This window comes from Microtus ochrogaster, unplaced genomic scaffold, assembly GCF_000317375.1.
Source record: "Microtus ochrogaster isolate Prairie Vole_2 unplaced genomic scaffold, MicOch1.0 UNK19, whole genome shotgun sequence".
NCBI lineage: Eukaryota > Metazoa > Chordata > Mammalia > Rodentia > Cricetidae > Microtus > Microtus ochrogaster.
In genome coordinates, this window is record NW_004949117.1 from 3392366 (window position 1) to 3412571 (window position 20206).

A 20206-nucleotide genomic window follows, 5' to 3' on the forward strand; every position below is an offset into this window, starting at 1 on the left:
TGTATGTATGCATGTGTGATGTCTGTGTGTATGTTGTGCATGTGTGTATGTATGCATGTGTGATGTCTGTGTGTATGTTGTGCATGTGTGTATGTGTGTATGTATGCATGTGTGATGTCTTGTATATGTGTGTATGCATGTGTTATGTCTGTGTGTGTATGCATGTGTGTGTATGCATGTGTGTATGCATGTGTGTGTGTTTATATTCAGGTGAGGACACACATCTACAGCAGATGCATAGCGGTCAACAGAGGTTAAAGGGCACCTATTGATGTTGATCTTTACTTTCTCCCTTGTTTGACCAGGGCTCACAGCAAATTTGAGAAAACTAGCCCTCTGTGATCTTCAGAACCTTCTCCTGTCTCTGTACTTACATTCCCCTGGGAGCGAAAGGAAAACAAATCCTCATGCTATGTACCCAGATATCATGGATGTTCTAGGGAGTTGGTTTCTGGTTCTCATACTTCATGACCAACTATTTTACCCATTGACCTCTACTAAGTCTTAAGTAAAAAACTTAAGGACGATGAGTCAACAAAAGCTCTTGACAACCCTTAATACCCAGACAACTGTAAAACTTTCATTTTACATTGAAGTGAAAGGAAGAGACCAGAGTAAAGGCTTCCCCTGGCTTAGAATAGACCATGGACAGATCCTCCTGCTGGTTTCTGAACTGACCAGGAAATTATTTCCCATATGCCTTGGCACAGTCTGCAGAATTTACCCCAGTTGTTGGTCTGCATCCTGATTCTCTCTGACATTACTCTCTGTCCATTTACAAAGTGCAGTGTCCTAGGACAGAGCTGTCAAGGACTTTATCACTGATGAAAGGGCTTGATCTCTTCATCTTCCTGATGACGTCACCTCAGGAGTGCAGTAATCTCTGTGTGCCTATTTTAACATCAATAACTTGGAAGGTAAGTGTTCTTGTTTCACTGTGCTGAGAGATCATTGACATGATGTTATATATCTTCAGTGTTATTAGTGATAGCACTTATATTCATAGTGCTCACATTTAATAATTAAAACATACCCTTGGGTTGTAATTCTACTTAAATGCACTTCTTATAGACAGTGTTCATTTAATCATTTTGTTCAATAATGTTACAATAAAACTAGATGCAAGTGTCGTCTTGTCAATATGGGTTCACGATGGCAGCTGGCAGGAGACATCTCCCTGCTTTTGTTTGTAAGCTACACTTCCAATAGCACCCTTTACCAGGTATGAGATCTGTGTGCACTTCATATTTACATCTACTTTAAGAACAAACGAAATCTTAAGACCTATTCTAGAGCTGCTGCAATTCTTCCCAGTCTCTCATTTTGTAGTTTTAAGGATGATAGCAACATTATCCTAAATGCCTCATGATAAAAGAGTTCTGCTTAGAGCCAACATAACTTGATATTTGTGATTTAAGTGTGTGGCCCCTTTAGGTAGACCTCATAAACAAAATATAATTCTTATGCCATGCTATCGAAAATCCAATTACATTACTGTCTCCCTTGCAAACTGTGGGACTGAGTTTCAGTCCTGACCACTGTTTATCTTTCAGGCCAAAGTGTATACTCGATAAATACGAACATTCTAGTCTTCATGCAGGGAAGTAGCGGCTTGTTCCTCTGGTTTTATAAAATGCACACAAGAAAATCCTAGTCGATCTATCAGTGTTGCATCAATTTCTTCATAGTGCAATGCTTCACACGGTGCTATGGCAGAGGCACACATCTGGCTTATAAGCCATGCTTCTTCTTAATGCAATTTTGTAGCTGCCTAGAGGCCATAACACATATCATCAATAACGCGTTTCCAGCTTAATACACCATGACTTATTAAAGGTGCCGAATACAAATTTAGGTGTACAGAAATGAATGGTGTTGACCATGTAAAATGCAGGGAAATTTTACACAGGAAAATTTGAGAATACTTTCTATGCTCTAACCTAATCATAGTACCGATCAACAGTGCTCTTGTCTCATTACACAAGCAGCTCAAGAGATGGCAACTGCCCTTACAACCGGTAACCGGGAACAACAGGAAAACCTGATTTCCATTAAAGCCGATACCTTGAAATGAAATGAATAAGCTCTCAAAAATTACGATAATCAGTTTTTCTTCATAGTCTTCACATTTTAAAGACAGGATTACATTCTTCTCCAATGTAAATCTGGTACTCTTTCTCTCAACAATTGTCATAGATGAACACACGAACAAAAGGAGGGCATTAGCTGTCAGAGGTTCAGACTATTTTCTGCCATAGATTTTATTATTTATCATGTGTTACCCTTCGTTTTCTCTTTTCTCTCACACAAAGCAGTGATGATCCGACTTCCATGGTAGCTATACTTAACATTGTACATAGTACAGAAAACACTTTCCCAGTCTATAGAAACCCAAAAAGAAAACCCTCAAAGCACAGGTAATAAAAAAAAAAACCACCATAATGTCACAGTTCTGAACAGGACAATTTAGAAGATACTGGATGCCTGTGACCCTCTGGTAGAGGTAGGTGATGAGGTCATAGTGTAATACTCATGATGGTTCATGGGGAAACTGAGGCTAAGGCCAAGCTCTTAGAGAAAGAAAGAAGAGTGTTCATGAGATATGGGGCTGGAGTGGGAGAGCCCACCCTGCTGTTCTGGATTGGGGGTACAGTTACACATGAGGACTCCATGATTCAGAAGGAAAATGTTTGGAAATTCTGTTTGAAGGATTTATTCATGATTGAGGAAAACATCAGCGAGAAACTATGACATTACAGTACTTAGACAGTTCAGAAATCAGAATGCTACAACCATGTTTAAAACTGTGTGGGCATGATAAGAGAGTAAAGGAATTCATCTTCAGGCTAATCTAAACTTCCTTAAACTAAGAAAGTTGGAAGGAGCCTTATGCCCATTTCCACTTGTAGTTTTACAATGAAAAGAAAGTATTTAAAAGAAGTGACCTGACCAAGAGCACAGCCAGCTACCAACAAAGTCAGACTCGTTAAGGGGTCTATAGATTCGTTGTGTGAATAAAACACATGATTTTCACTCATATTTTGAAACCATCTAAAAGCCAAGCATCATCCGTGAGGTGTAGAAGTAATGAGGGAATCATCTGAAGGAAGCCCATCATTTAGAAAGAAGTAATTTTACTGTTTATTAATTTTGCTTCTTCTGGAAGATGGAAACTGTCATCTACTTCCCATATCTCCATGCCATGTGGTATTATAGAAGGAATGCGGGCATATGCACTAGAGATACTGAATTATAAGTGGCATTTGGTGAAAACTCATTAAAAGCTTGCCTCAAACTGTAGAATGCCTTTTAAACATACAACGATAAAGAATATTATACATTACAGAAGATTTTTTTTTATCAATAGAGTCTGTCTGCTTTTGATAGAAACATCAGGCAAGCATATCATGAGAAGTGATTTGAAAGATCAGAAACCTCCCTCACACCAACAGGTCCATGTGAGCAATAAGGTCACAGTCTTTGATCCATACATCCAATGAAGGGTGAGGGACATCAGTGGGTGGTCTGCTGTCCTTTGGAGGACTGTGCCTCTGAATTTCTCTTTTGTCCCCGGATAGCCTATGGTGAGCCGATCCTCATTGCCCCTCAGTTTGCTTTCCCCTCTCTACATACTTCGCCTCTACTGCCTCAAACACATTCCTTTTCCTCGAGTCTGATTCCAGCCCATGTCAGTCTTCCCTCCTGCTCATTCCAACGAAGGAGGCTAGGCTATAGAGTCTCTCATTGCTAATGTCCTCACTGTAATTCTAGCACAAGCGTTCTCCTTTGCCATCAGGAACTGGTTCTGAACTTAGAGGCTTAATCAGGAATATTTAGTTCTCAGTCTGTTTGGGTTCACATTGGTATTTTACCACTCTTTTGCTGTTGAAAATTCTTCAGCCAGTAGTCTTTAGGTTACCTGTCCATTTGGGTGTGGCCTCTTATACTATAAACGCCCACGTAAAGTACATGCTCCCTCTCTCTTCGGGCTGCTGGATTCGGTTTCTGTTCCCTTTTGGATCAGAGGACTGTGATCTATGAGTCTACCGCTAAATAAATCACCCTTTATTATACTCAATTCTGAGCTAGTGTGGGATTTATCAATAATAAAAAAATTATCCATTTGAAACGACCAATATGATCAGTATACATTGGCATTCACCACTATGCAAAGAGAAAGATACTGAACACCATTAAAACCCGGGGTGTTTAAACAAACATCAAAGTAAAAAACTACTCAGACCCTCTAGGATTTACTTTGTGAAGATAAACAAAGGCCCTACGTCAATCCAAAAGAAGAAAATAAATCCATATTATAAGAGCTACTAGTGATGATAAACAAACACTAACGGACCCAGGTAAGAACTCAACAGTCTAGCGATTACTAAAAAACTAAACACAGAGTTACTGCACTACTTAGGAATTCCCATTATAAGTCTTTGCCCAAGAGAAAATGCAATCTGAATTGAATGAAACCTATTCAATGGAAGGTTGCACCACATATTTTGTGACTTGATTTAATGTGAAGTGTCCAGAATGGGAAACTCAGAGACGTAAATTGGATGAAAGGGTCAGATTAGTTACATAGGACTCTTAGAAGAGAAGAAAAATGTATTGTGGCTGACGCTGGAGATAAACCTCAGGAGTTAAGAGTGCTGACTGCTCTTTCAGAAGACCTGGATTCCAGAATCTGGGCTCCATTCTCAGCACGCACATGGCTGCCCAAACAGTTCCAGGGGATCTTATGACCTCTTATGGCTTCCTGTCAGCACCAAAGATACATGGGACACACAAATATGCACGCAGGTAAAACATTCAAACACATAAAATAATAAATATTATTTAGAAGAAAAATGCCTAATAAAGGGAAGGGAATTTCTTTCGGACATAACAAATATTCTACCTCTGATTTTGGTCATGGATGGAAAATGTGAGTATTTTGGAAGCCGTAAGCTCACATAGTTACAATGATTGTGATTCATTGTCTGTGAATTACATTTCAATTGAACTCGTATATTAAAATTTACATGAGAACAAGAGTGTATATAAATGTCCTTTAGTGGAACGCATTTTCCAGTTAGCACTTTAAATACCAAAAAATAAAAAAAAGAAAGAAAAAACTACGCTCAGCTTTTAAATTTTTACTGAAAAAGATGGTCCAATGTTTTTATCAATTAGGTGCCAAAACTAACAGGAGAAGAGAACTTGATATTCTATGCCAACAGCACTCTCTTCCTGTCAGAAACTTAGAAAATCAGCCGAAACTGTTAGTTAATATTATTGCAAGGATCTTCTGCATATCAATTATGCCCGAAGTCATTATTTTTGGCAGTCATGCTATAAATCCTGACTCAAGAGAGATAATTTGGTACCATCTGCTCTCAAACTTGAACATTTATCAGAATCACCTGGAGGCTTGACAGAATACAGATTGCTGGACGCCCTCTCTCGGAATCCCTGATGCAGGCAGGATTACACAGCTGACACGGATTCTGCTTGCCCCAGGACGCAACTTCCCAGAACTTCTTATGGTTGTTTATTAATCTACTTTAGGTTTCCCATGGTCATATTTATGTCAGTCTTCCCTGGTTGGTTCAAGCACAATTGTAACAAATGACCCTATGGTACGTAGAATTTCTAAGTAGGTAAGTAACTGCTGATGGGAGAGGGGATTACTGTAAAAGACAGAATGAGTAATGTATGGTGTATACCAGCTCTTGTTTGAAAGATTCAGCAAAGCTTAGGTCCTTGTAGAAGTAGACTTGGAAGGTCACAGAAAAGTAGGGAATTGGTGAGTTAGAACTAGAAGAGATCAATGAAGTCCAGGTTCTTGACTGCAGAGGAGGGCGATGATGTGAAAATTCCCGGGACATCATCGCTTCCTAATTACCACCCAGGTCCTTGAACTACATTCTGCTCTGTGCATCACAGTGATACATGTGCCCTGGCAGGTGTCTGCACTGTGGTTTCCAAAGTCCCAAGAGCTTCACTGTGTGGACAAGACAGCCTTGTTTCCCACTGTTACCTCCTGTAACTTTATTTGAGACAGCTTCATGCTGTCAGTTTCCTTTCAAATCTGACTGACAACTTTATCAAACAATCTGTACACGGTAGAAGGATGCTCAGCTCTAAACAAGACAATTCTTTATGGAGATGGAAGTTTACTGTGAATATCTAGCCGAGGATTCATAGCTAGATGCTGTAGGTGGAAGGAAGCGGGAACCAATGAGTGAGTATAGCAGTCAGCCCATGCTTATCACCGTGTTTTGTATCAATAAATAAATAAATAAATAAATAAATAAATAAATAAATAAATACTTGTTGGAAGAGTAAGTAGGGACATCTAAAAGCATATAACTGAGAAATAATTGAAGGAAATAAATAACAAAGGCGAAAACATAGAAGAGATTTTGGTCTGATAAGTTCAGCTATCAAATTAACACCGATAAAAAAAGAAAACATATATAATTTGGAAACAAGATCACTATATCTCTGTCAAATATTTATAATTAAGATTAATAAATGTGTAGTAGCCACTTGATAAATATTTTGCACATGAATTGTGCCAGGCTGTTTGAAGTACTAAAGTTAGGTAATCCATTGTTTAAGTGACTGATTCCCAAATTTGTGACAGCACTAGCCCTTTCTTTGTAATATATTCCACAAAATTAGTGTTCTAGTCGAAGTAATTGGGGATGCATTTCCTTGGACATAGCACACACAATTATAGGTCATGTTAAAAATAAGTAATTACAGTTGCCACTATGGAGATACTGCAGGGGTGAACACACAGTGATGAGAAACACTCAGAAGCAGAAAGAACAGCCCACACAGTTGCAAGTTCAAAGACAGGCTTTTCAGAAAAGGCTGAGTTTCCATCATGTGGTTTGTGATGATGAGGTATATGACTTGAGTAATTCGTTCAACTACATCAGTCATTCCTGCTGACCACTGGTTTATGAAAACATAATATTGGAGAAGACTGTTAACTTTCCCCTCTATAGACATAAATAATAATAACCCCATTTCATAAAATGATTCTTGTAACACCAAAAACACAGAAAGGACATCACTGTAGATAAAGGAGAATTAAAAAAAATGCACCTACTATTATCTTTATTTTCCAATTCTGAATTAGGTTTTGTCACTTGTTCGTGAGTTCAGACTTGGTGACTAACGTCACACCTGACCTCTGGAAATGGAGAAAATTCACATCCTCAAGATGTTCCACAATCTTAGGTAAAGGCCCCATCAACACCAAGTAATAATTTATGCACACATTTGCTTCATTTTATTGACTATCTCAAGTAAGCCACAGCTTTTGCACATCCTGGGAAAATATATCCATAAATTCCCTCTGTGAGCAGTGTCTAATGCCTGGTCCAGTACACAGACTGAGCTTCTGGGAGCCAAACCGCTTCACCTCCTGCTAGATTTTTTTCTTTCATGCCAAGAATCTCCAACCCATGCTGTGTAGACACGCTGGGTTCCAGTGCCTGCATGGGAAACAGACTGAAGGCCCTGACCATTTGTTAATGCAAAGCACTTGTTGAACCTGTTGGCGAGGATTCAGTAAGGTGATGCCATCTCTAATGTCTAGTGTGGACTTTAAATGAGAAAGTAGGTGCCCTGCGTCTCTTTACGTACCTGATGGTAGTAGCTTCTGCTCACTGCTGGACTTGACCTGGTAACCCTTATAACTTGCCGAATATAGTAAGCATTTCATATGCTTGCTTTATTTTTCAAGCGTTTAAAGTCCGTATTGGAGCAAGTACAGAAAGATCTACTTCCTTTAGAAAAATTGCTTCCTGCCGGTCATTACGTGACGACTGGTAAGGAATAAATATAATGCGTGCTTTTACAAAGCAACAAATTAATTGATGAATTTTAAAGTTTACATAGTATTATCTTTACAATCATTCTGAGTCTATAACTAGTTTTACAAAATCATTAAAAGAAATATTATGGGTTGGAAAAGATCACCACAATTCCTATGAACCTGATTCTATACAAATTCTGTTTCTGGATATAACTTTAGGATATTATAAAAACCTCAGGGAAAAAAAATGTCTAAATGAAAATATACCCAGGGAGATCACTTAATTTGAATTTCAATTTCTTTTGTCTGTTCATGAAACCGCTTTGCATCTATCATCTAAAACCGGATGGGAGTTAACCTAATCTATTTTTTTTTTTTAATCCGTGCTTCAGTAGAACTGATTTTTGATTACAGCATGTATCTACTAAGGGAGAAGGCATAAGGGTGAGGACTTATCCGGAACAGTGGTCTCCACCCTCCATGAAATACGTCCATCAAAAGATGGTGGATACGCCAGGATCTCAGCTTTCAGCTCCCAGCTCCCAGCTCCCAGCAGAAACAGGAAAGCCTGGTGGAGCTGGTCCGTGGCAGCTCAGGTCCCAGTGGAGCTGATCCCATCCCTATTCAGCTGCTCCGTTGTTCTGAGCAACTTCTGAGTGAGCATCAGCACTGAGGTAGCTAAGTCATACATATTATCTGAAAGACCTATAATTAGGGGGAAATGTTGTCTTGATAATTGTTTCAACTCATCAAGCAAAATTTATGCAATCTAAGTATGGGCGTCAGCATTTAACTTTCCAAATTCCGGAAAATTAAGACACATTCGATGCTTCAAACCAACTTCTGAAAAATGTACTCCTTGATACATGGAACCAGCATTGGCGAATTGAGGGGTATGACACTATGAATTCATTTCAACTCTAACGACACTGAGTCTGTCAAAACTACTATTAGAACTGTAATGTTTTCCAGTAAAGAAAATGCAATTATTTAAAATAAAAAGAATTTATAAATGTTAATTATGGCTACAAAGCAGGCAGGACCAGGCAAGAAACAGTTGTGACTATCTGGAAATGCTCAATAGACATTAAATGATAAAAGAACAGAAAACTGGACCAAGTAGCCATCCCTATTTGTTTAGGCAGAACAAAAGAGGACAGGGGACTCAGGGAGGGTGGATGCATCTGCAGTCATGCAGTCACTTGATTCTATTAGGTTGTGTTGAAGATTTTCTTAATATACTGACTCTAGTGAACCCCTGGGCCAGAACTTGTTGCAGGTACCATGAGACATTTTCTCTGTAATCAGAGTCATACAACACTAACATTATTAATGTTATATAAATGTAACCTTATTTGAACTGGAGCTAATTTGAACTAATTTTCAGTACAACAGAAATTCCAGACCTTTTGATTTTATGTCCAAAGTGAAATAAACATACACACATACAGAAATCCAAGATGGCGGAGGGGTACAAGCCAAGACTGAGTTTCCAGCTTTTGTTTGGCTAAATAAGGACACTAAGAAATCCCAACTTCCATCTTTAAGTAACAAAAGCGAATCATATTTAACACAAAAGTGTAGAATGGTTATAATCTTAAAACAAAGATGATTCTGCCCCTAAGAAAAGGCACCTAATAATTTTATACCATCATTCTCTGCAACATACATTAGCCCCTGACTGTATATTATATTATATATTTTCCATAACCATCCCCACATTAAGCAACCAGTGTACAGAACACAATAAATCATTTCACCATATCTGCCTTATATATTAAAATTAACTTTAGATTTTGTTGGAGAGAAAGGAAAATAATAAGTTTCAAATGCAAACTGAACAACAAAAACAGTCACAACTTTTTATAATTTACATTTATTTCTTCACTATAAAAATCTTTAATGCAAGATAATATATTTATATAGATGAAATTTCCTTTATATGATGCCTCTAATTATTCAGATGGGCAGAGATGTATTGTTAAGCGTTTTTAAATTGACAATAATGAAAAACAGACTGTATCCTTACAAGGGATTTTTTCATTACTTCATTATTTTTCCCTCATTGTTATATCTCATTAGGAATATTCTTCGGGTGTTTAAGTTGAGAGCACACTATAATTAGCTTCATAAACTGCAGGTGTCAGATAAGTCCTTCAGACTTGCAAGGCGCATGACGCCAAGGCTGCTCTCAGGACTGGATGGCTACCATCACTGCCTGTCCCTGAATCTACATTCTATGTGATATTTCACCAGGCCTAATGAGTGACAGCAATATCCCGTCGCAGGGAGACTCTCCAGTCCCCTTGTCTCTGCACATGCTTGACTCTGTGCCACTTAGCCGAGCTCGCCTCCCGCACTGCTCTCTCTTCTGGTTGCCGCCCCCCATCTCCCCCTTGATGATCACACCAGGGACCGGCCATCATCAGGGCCTGGCCATCATCAGGGCCTTTCCAAGTCATCATATAAAAGACATTTTCTGTTTATCCTGAAAGTAGCCTTAGAGTCTGTGAGGGAAACGTCTAGTAGTAAACCTAAAATGCAGCTTGGACACCTGCAATGCAGTCTGTGCGTGGATGGATCTTCTCTAACGAGGAGCAGCCTTACACCACCTCCTCCAAAAGGCCAGTCCTTACAAGGCCCGTCCATCCTCTAGGGCTGACTCTATACTGCCCAATCTGTCTGCCTGATCATCCTCGGAGTGTGCATCACTGTCTGTCCTGATGGTGTTCATAGAGTCCTAGTCATCCTCAGCGCTGACTGAAAGCAAGCTTCATGACATCAGAGATTTCTGTTTCATTCACCATTCTAACCACAGCATTCAACATTACATGTTGATGACAAGTAGGAAAACATGTTGAAATAAGTAAGTAGTAGTTATGAGACATAATATATTACTTACATTAAAATGCTATAGTTTTGGTCTATATATTATTAAGTTCTATTAGTCTACCCCTTAAATTGTGTAAACATCATCTTTAAATTCCTATTCATTCATGAATTAAATTATCCTCAAGACTCCTAACAATGAACTTAAAACTGGAACATAAAACAAAGGGTAAATTAATGGCTAGGGTAAATGTTCTTAGTGAATATCCAATATTGTTAGAAAGTATTGGTTTCATGTCTTCTGTTGATTAAGTTGAAATTGATATAAAATCAAGGTAAAATCTCTTTACAATAAAATAAAAATAGCTCAAACACAAAACCCAGTAAATGACAAAAAAGATGGAAATGTATTTCCTATATTAATACATGATAACTTCACATACTTATTTGATAATGTTTAAAAGAACATACCTCAGACTACATAATTATTTTAATGACTGAAAATATAGTATAAACCATTTGTTACTTTCTAAATTACAGTTTCCATGGCTCAAGGCCCTATAGCAATTTTTCTGCTTTGAGTATTGGAATGATCTACCTGAACTGACGGGAAAGAGTCCACAGTCTAAGAAATATTGGTGCTATTAGCCAGTAAGATTTTTTACAAGAGGATGGGATGGGGGTAAGGGGAAATGGGGAGAGACCATTACAAAATAAAGAGAAAAACGTAGTTCAATCCACAGTGACACATTCTTTCACCTAGACAATATTCAAAGGGGAGATGATCCTTGAGACCTATTACCAATCTATGGAGTGTACCTGGCATGAGGGCCTACGTATTTTCCTCCGTATTAGTTGTGGATTGATGATGATTAATGACCTGCTCAGAGTGACAGTGATTAATTGCATGTGTGTAAAGGAAGGCTCGTCAAGGCCGCAGGACTAGGCTCTGGATGTAAAAGAGAGAAGACCTAATTAGTACCTGTGGGAATTGAACATCAGCCTCAGACTCATTATCCCAAGAAAGTAAACCCCTCTCGGCATATCATGACTTGCAAGTATTTCTCCACCTTGAGATGTTTCACTTCTAGCTGGAACGGATGTCACTGATAAAGTGCTGGCCCTTCCTGTGAGGTGGATGTCAGGAACCATAAACTTACCTGGAAGGTAAGAGGCCCTGCATTTGCTCCACAGGATCAAAGAATGTATTCTTTTTTTTTCGATTTACCATTTGTTTTTCTTTTCTTAAAAAAATAGATTAGGGCAGAAGTTTATTCATGGGAAATTCATGTGGGGACCAGAGTATAAATAGCCTTAAATCTAGTTTGGGAGATAGCCTAGAATTCATGAGAAGGAATGGCATAGAGTAAAATAAAAAGTATTTTTTAGCAAATTAACTTTACAAGTAAGGTGATTTGAGAGCAAAGAAAAGTAATTAGGGAAATTCATATCAGTTCTGACAGGCATCAGGATTCTACATGAGGGTGATAACAAGGAAATGTAGGGACTATTCTGAGAAGAAATAGAATTAACTAGCTCTATAAAAGAATCTTTAGTATAATGGAGGGCATGACCCATAGCTGCCATTTTTTTAATCACCACTGTCTTTTTTAGGGATTTGCTTGATACCCAACATGCATAGTAAAAATAGTGGAGTACGGAGTGTTGGAAATGACTTCAAAGATAACCTTTGGGTCACACTATCATGATAATAATTACAGACACCCAGTAGATAGTTTAAGTTTGCTTTTGTTGCCCCTTTGGATATCAGTGTGGCAATTTCTCAGAAAATTAGGAAACAACCTTCCTCAAGACCCAGTAAGACCACTTTTGGGTATATATCCATAGGGTTAACAACCAGGACATGTGCCCAACTATGTTCACAGCAGCATTGTTTGTCATAGCCAGCACTTGGAAACAACCTAAATGCCCCTCAACTGAAGAATGGATAGAAAAAAAATGTGGTACATTTACACAATGGAGTATTACACAGCAGAAAAAATGATGACATCTTGAAATTTGTGGGCAAATGGATGGAGCTAGAAAACATCATTTTGAGAGAGGTAACCCAGACCCAGAAAAATAATTATAATTTAGACATAAAGCAAAGAAAACCAGCCTACAATTCACAATCCCAAAGAACCACACAACAATGAGGACCCTAAGAGAGACATACATGGATAGAATCTACATGGGAAGAAGAAATAGACAAAATTTCTTGAGTAAATTGGGAGCATGGGGATCATGGGAGAGGGTTGAAGGGGCGGGGGAGAGGAAGTGAGGGGAGCAGAGAAAAAAATGTAGACCTCAATAAAAACCAATAAAAAAGTTTGTTGAGGGTAGGATAAGAAAACCTTCAAGTAAGCAAACACCACCAATGATGGAAAATGCAGTCTAAGTCACAGGAGAAAGGCCAACCCATGAGAGAGATGTTTGAAAGTTACTAAGAGGATAATATTCCAGCCCTGAGTTGTTCTTAAGTCCCCTTTGCTTGGTAAACTACATGTTGTATTGTTATAACAAACTACCCAATGTGGGCTCTTTGTCAAAGAGATTTATTTATAGTTTGAGAGGTTCAAATTCCAAGATTGGGTAGTCATATTTGGCTCACCTCTGGTAAAGACTGAACTTGCTGGGTTACAATTTGGCCAAAAGCCCAGAAGGAAATAGCCAGGTGCAAAGGGGCCTAGCAAACATTTGGAGTGGTCTCTCTTTATACCAGCCTCCTCTCGAGAAAGAAAATCATTTGTGGTAGATAGGAAAAATATTCAAGAGGCTTCCTATAAATGTTAAAGTTTCAAAAGCTATTTCTAAAGGCGTGTCATTGAAGCACAAAACAGTCAAGAATTCTAAAAATATAATGTATTCATCTGAAGAGTCAATTCTGAACCAAATTGGTATTAATCATTTTAATAATGGAGAGATTTCAGCTTGAAGAGGCTTGAAAAGGCATGCTGTGAATGGAAAAGCATACTGAATTTTTACAGAATTCAAGATCTTGACTTTACTAGAAGTCATCAGACTTTGCCTTAAAGTGTTCCGCAATCAGGGAAGGGAGAAAGCTTTTCTTTTCCTTGAGCTCTTGATTTTTGAGTTTGGTTTCCTCTTTTCTTCTTGTAGGATGGTTTCTTCTAGTTGAGTTTCCATTAAACCCAACACACTCTTGTAGTCTGTTTGTTTGCAAGACAAAACGGCCTTTGAGTTTTCATTGTCACTACCTTCAGAAGGAGGGCCTCTGACTTTAGACTAAAGGTACCCTCACTCCTCCCCATGTCTTAACCACCCAGTGATATACTGGGAAAGACTCAAGTTACCGTTACCTCACCGGGAAAGTTTTCTTCAACACAGAAGCTTCATTTTGTTCATGGGAATAACGGCTCTATGTTTATGTAAAGCTTTCCTTCTCTTTGTCTTCTACAAATGAATGTAGCCAATTCTGATTATATTTTTATCATAAATCTGGGGTTAAAAAAATGATTCCTGAAATCTCAAATAGCTGTATTTTCTACCTTCTGCTCTAAACTTTCTTTCTGAACACACAATTCAAGTTTCAACTTTCTTGCCACTCTAAATGTGAACATTACTTCCGCAAGGCTGAAACTTAACAGCATAAATAAAGAAAACTGATACAAACACAGCACCTAATGTAAAATAAATATTATGTGTAATATTTACACTAAAGATATATCATTCATATCACACATGTTATATAATACAAATTAATTCAAAGTACTTTTCTGATCTTATTAGGATGACATTGAATTTGTCAACATGCGTAATAGAATTTTAAACTATAAGCCTACTTTGGAAATATAATTCGGTTCTTGTAAATGTAGTCAATACATTAATTACTTCAACAATTCAAGTTTTAATTTGTCTTCAGACACACATAAAAGAAATTTTATTAACTTCTGATAAAATTACCTTAGCCAGCTAGGAATAAACAGCATCTCAGACAATTAACAGCATAATGCTAAGTGTTTATAGGAATTAAATCAGGAGGAAGCATTAGTGCACACAAGAAAGCAAAACATATCAAATGGTGTGTGAACGCCTGGTGAGGTAATGATATTTGAATAATTGTCTCTCACAGCAGCAGAATCATTTACAGTAGTAGAAAACTGCTAAAAAGGAAAATCAGAAGACAACTGAAGAGCCGGACTACTTGGGTGACTAATAGAAATGATGCTACTGTCATATGGTATGCATGCATTTTCCCGATGATGTTGCTTCATACCCATCCAATACAGCAGCAGGTATAAACCATTCATGAAAGCAGGAGATGTCAAAGTTCCATGTACAATAGGGGTATTTTTGCAAGAAAACATACATATATATGCATATATATATATATATATATATATATTATATCTCAGCATTCTTAAAACTGGTTTTCTGTCACTGAAGCCATTTCTAATTTCTGCTTTATCACTGCCTATCATATTCAGTTCTTTGCATTCAGCATGCATTTTATATTTTGGAAAAAATGCAAGAGCTATGCTAGTGTTCCTGAAAGGTGAGGTCTTTCATCTCAAGTGGGAAAGACAAGTGGCTGTTTTGTTTTACAAAATCATTCTGGGTGTTTCTGTTTAGAGAACTCATCTCCCTAAGTCAGGGGTACTTGATCAATTTTCAGTCCTCTGGTTAAAAAAATGTTCTGTTAAGACAAGTCTTTGTTTCTATCAACACATCACCACTGTGCTTAGCACAGGACTCTGATCATAAAGGATATCCATGGATCTGGATGTTTGGCTTCTTAACTTGAATCCAGTGATATCGTTATCCCTCTTTGGCCTCCAGATACCAAACAAACATTAATTATTCTTTTTTTTCAAGGTCTCACTATATAGATTAGACTTGTTTCAAGCATGGTATCCTCCTGCCTCAGTCTTCTGAATGCAAAGATGGCAAGTGTGCACTGTCATTCACAGAAGAAAAAAATTAAGATAAAAAAAAAAACCAATAATGAAGTGTATGTAGGCATCATAGTACAAAATAGCCTGGGAACTGTCATTTTGCAAAAACTATTAATTCGGCAAAATCAGTTAATGCTATGCTAGGGCTTTCCATAGAAACACTAATCAATGAAGCTACTGGAATGGAAACAGGAGGCTATGGAGTTCTAAGCTAGCGGAGCCTGTGGGAGGCTCCGTTATAAGAATTATTGGAGGGTCTTCAAGAGGCAGGGACCGAACAGCCATTCCAGCGAAATCAGAGCAAGCTCTGCCTATATTTGTGCTCTGCTTCTGACTGTATGATGACAACACCCTTTTAGTAACAACTCAAAGTCAATGAATTGACCTAGGGTGATGGTGCATGCCTGTAATCACGGCCCTGAGGGAGGGGCAGAAAGGCAGGGAGTTCAAGGTCACCCTCAGCTGCATAGCAAATATTAAACCAGACTGGGTTATCTGAGACCCTGTCTTTTAAAGAGTAATAATAACCAAGTCTCACTCTCTGGAAATCTTGTCTTTTAAGGAGCCCACTTTACACCTTTTAAAATTCAACTAAATCTGTGGTATTACCACTTGTGCTGTTTACCCTAGGAAATCGGTGGTTATCCCCAGCCTCCTCACTTCCAAAAGTATTCTAATACCTGATGGTGTTCTTTGAAAGATGTAGTATGTATGTAGATGGAAAAAAAATTAAGAGGAATAATCTGAATTGAAATTGAAGCTATAGAATCTTCGGGGAACACAGATATAGAAGGGATATATTTTGTGTGCAGAAAAATAGTTTCTGAGTGGGTGCTAATTGGAACCAGGTAATTAGCACTTACGTGATCCTTTACTCAGTGGTTTTGCCATGTTGAGCATGCTACTTAGGGTCCTGCACCTCAGTGTTCTCATTCACAAAAATGCAAACAACATACTCTCCTCTGTGCTGCAAATTTCCTTCTTGCTTGTTTAGGGCTTCTGGTGTTTCCTACTAATTATATCTGCTACCAAAGACATTTCTTTTTCACAGATGGTAACCTGGAAGCTGCCACCTGTTTGTGGATATCTGCAATTGATCCTGGCATTCCTCTTGGTTTGATCCTGGGCAGCATCATCAGCCATTATCTCCATCTTGCAATTACTCGATAAACTAGACTCATGTCTAAAGTAGACTCATGGCTAACCTAGACTCATGGCTATCCTAGACTCATGGCTAAAGTAGACTCATAAAGCATCTCCTTCATCTTTATGGAACTCTACAGTCAGTTCCTGCTGCTCCCCTTTCTGACTGAGACACAGCTTCCTAGAAATCTGGAAGCATTATAAAGCCACTGTTTTTAGAGGGGTGTGTGTGTGTGTGTGTGTGTGTGTGTGTGTGTGTGTGTGTGACAATTGTCATGCGTGCACATAACTACTAGAGCAAGAAACAATTTTTAAATTTATGTAAATAAGAATTTCTTTTAGACCAGCTATTTAAAAGTTAAGATTATCGGTTGGATAACTGTATATGGGAATGTAAGAATCTTAACTTACAGGATAGCTATACAAAGGAATATAAGTATCTTAACTTACATTTTCTTAATTCTTCTGTTACATGTGGGAATCAGAGTTGATGTGACACACGTAAACACTTATGTTTATGTTGCATTATGTTGAGTGTTTGCTTTTAAAAATCAACACATTTTTATTAAAGTTGAATAGGATACAGTGTTATGCTAGGCAAGCCAAAGTGCCCACAGCATGACATGAGCTTTTTAAATGTTTTATTTATTTATTTATTTTGTGTGTATGGAATATGTTAATACACACATGCTACAGAATATATGTGGAGGTCCCCGGACAAGGTGCAGAGTAGATTCTTTCCTCCCACCGTATCTGTTCTGGACATCAAACTCAGATCAGCAGACTCAGCAGCAGGTACCTTTACCCCCTGTGCCATCTCACCAGCACTGATGTGAGTTTTCTCAAGTCGATTAGAAGGACAAGCAGAAGCGAGTTAAGCTAAAGCACAGTTCCAAAGAACCAAAAAACACGACCGAATTGCTTCTCACTTCTAGGCAGACACTGTTCCGAGAAACCCTCCTAGAGGGGCCTCTCCTTGTGGCTTTGAATCTTCCTTAGGGGCACAGGTCTCCTTATTCTCATCAACACACACAGACTTAGTTTCCCCTGTGTTTTCTCTTCCACAGTAGAGTACACACTTCTTCAAACAAATCGGGTATCCAGGCACTCATGTGTTACATGCCAGTTAAAAACCTGACGAGACCATTTATTTCCAGAATGAGGCAGTACAGTCAAGTCTTTTGTTTCTAGACTTCAAAATGCAGCCATATCATGGACAATAGCAATTTCATTAAATTTCTGTAATTTTCTGAAGAGGTTCCACTGAGAACTGGTAGATTGGTAGGCTGCTATACGTTGCTAAATACATGCAAGCTAATCTCTCCTCAATGCACAGACTAGAAGTGTTAGGAGATATGAAAAATGACAAAGATTAATATGGAAAAGATTCGTCACTTCTTACAAGAGAAAAGAGCATGAGTTGTGGCTTGACTTGAGTCCCTCAGACTCCTTTCCTACTCTTCTGTACTAGAAAGAGGCAGCTCAGATGCCGAGAGGGAGGATGATGCAGCTGTATGTGACAGAACAGATGAGGATCTCTCTGCATGGGAGCCTAATGTACACACTGGTGAATTACAGCACCATGGCCTCACTTCCAAGACCGTTGAGCCGCCAATGTGAAGACAATTGTTTTTTTTTTTTTCAGACATGTTAGATTCTATGCATGGCTTCTGAATTTAAATTTTTCTTCTAGGATGAAGGTATGCATTCTCATTAAATTGCCTGCTTAGCATTTTTTCACTCATTTCCACAGCATCTATTTGCAGAACACCTGCCACACCTGCCAACATGTGGGAGCCTGGACAGACAATTAAGCTGGGATGATATTCTCTCTCTCTCTCTCTCTCTCTCTCTCTCTCTCTCTCTCTCTCTCTCTCTCTCTCTCCACACACACACACACACACACACACACACACACACACATCTTGTTTTCTTGTTTCAGGTGGCCTTAAATCAAATCATCTATCACAGCAGGGTGTTGTGAGGCTCCCAAAGCCAGACCCTTGTGTCAGCCCTGTGAGGCCGCTGTCATCTGGCTCAGACTCACAGGGTCATGAGATTGGACAACAGCATCTGCTTTAATCACTCTTCCTCCTCCTGCCCACCCCTGCTTTAATCTCTTCCTCTGCCTGCTTCCCCCTCCCCCTTTCTTCCCATCTCCTCCTCCTCCTCCTCCTCCTGCTCCTCCTCCTCCTCCTCCTCCTCCTCCTCCTCCTGCTCCTCCTCCATTCCTCTTCTGCTTCCTTTCCACTCTTCTCCAGGCCACTCTCCCTCTTTGCTATGTTTTTGCGTCTCATTATTTATTTCTTTATACTTGTGTTCCTATGATTACACGTCCATGGGCATATGCACACACACACATGTGGAAGCCAGGAGTTGACACCAATTGTTTTTCTCAGTTGCTCTCCACCTTTGGTGTGGTGGAGCTCATTTTGTCAGGTCGACTTGGTAGTCACCCTCCACCCCCAATGCATTTTCAAATCTCCATCTCTTAGGCACGGGGTTACAGGAATGCAGAGCCATGCCCAGTATTCAGCACTGAGGTGCTGAGGATCTGAACTGAGGTCTCCATGTTTGAGTGACAAGTAGTCTTGTTTTGGGGCCTTTGAAGACTCATTTCTCACACACTGGCCGAGTTAAAATTCTATTTTAAAAAATGGGTCAGCATTTTTCACAGGTTTTCAGAGTCACAATATTTAGAGAAATTAAGGTTAAAAATGTGATGATAATTTTATATTAATAAAAATAAAAAAGTAAATTGCATTCTATATCAATAATTCACTATTTATTTCATTAACGCTATATAGAATATATTTTAAATATTTTAATTCTCTTTATTTTTTTATTTTTAAAATGAGGCCCTCAACACTTAGGCCTAAGGATCCAAGGACATATACTATGGAAGCCATTCAGAATTAGGTCCTTTAGAAATACTACTCTAAATTTGAACAAATAATTATATGCTTTGCCCTAAATAAATTGCTTACTTATCTAGAAATGAGTTCAGGGAGTTGCAACAAGTCAGCAAGCAAACCCTGACTCCGATGCTATTTCTGTTTGCAGAAGAAAATGAAATGTGCTCTTAAAGAAACGGAAGGTTACCAGGCTTCTCTTCACGGTCCTGTACTAAAGACTGCCATTTCACGTTAGCATCATTAATTCCTCTTTTTACATCTAAAGAATATTCCAAGTTCAGCGAATGGCTTCAGACTCATCAGATACTGCTACTGGCATAGAGAAGCTGCTGATCGACCAATGGAATTTTGTGTTCTGTTTAGTTTAATTTAGGTAGTTTATTTTTTTTTTAATTTTTTGAGATATGGAACTAGAAGAAAAGCCACACTGATGAGCAAATATCTATTCTGTGCACGAAGCTACACTTTCGGTTTCTCAGACCTAAATCAGAGAGTATACACATGAGGGAAAGGGCACTGGAAAAACAGTCTTCCAACCTCTCATTCCCCTGGTGTGTACGGGAAAGGTAAACATGCCTCTGGAC

At 38.6% G+C, this 20206-nt stretch overlaps 1 protein-coding gene across 5 annotated transcripts in view; it reads right to left on the reverse strand.

Moving 5' to 3' along the window:
* Positions 1-20206, reverse strand: part of Oxr1 (oxidation resistance 1) — a 354230-nt gene that overhangs the window by 255188 nt on the left and 78836 nt on the right. The window lies entirely within an intron of this gene.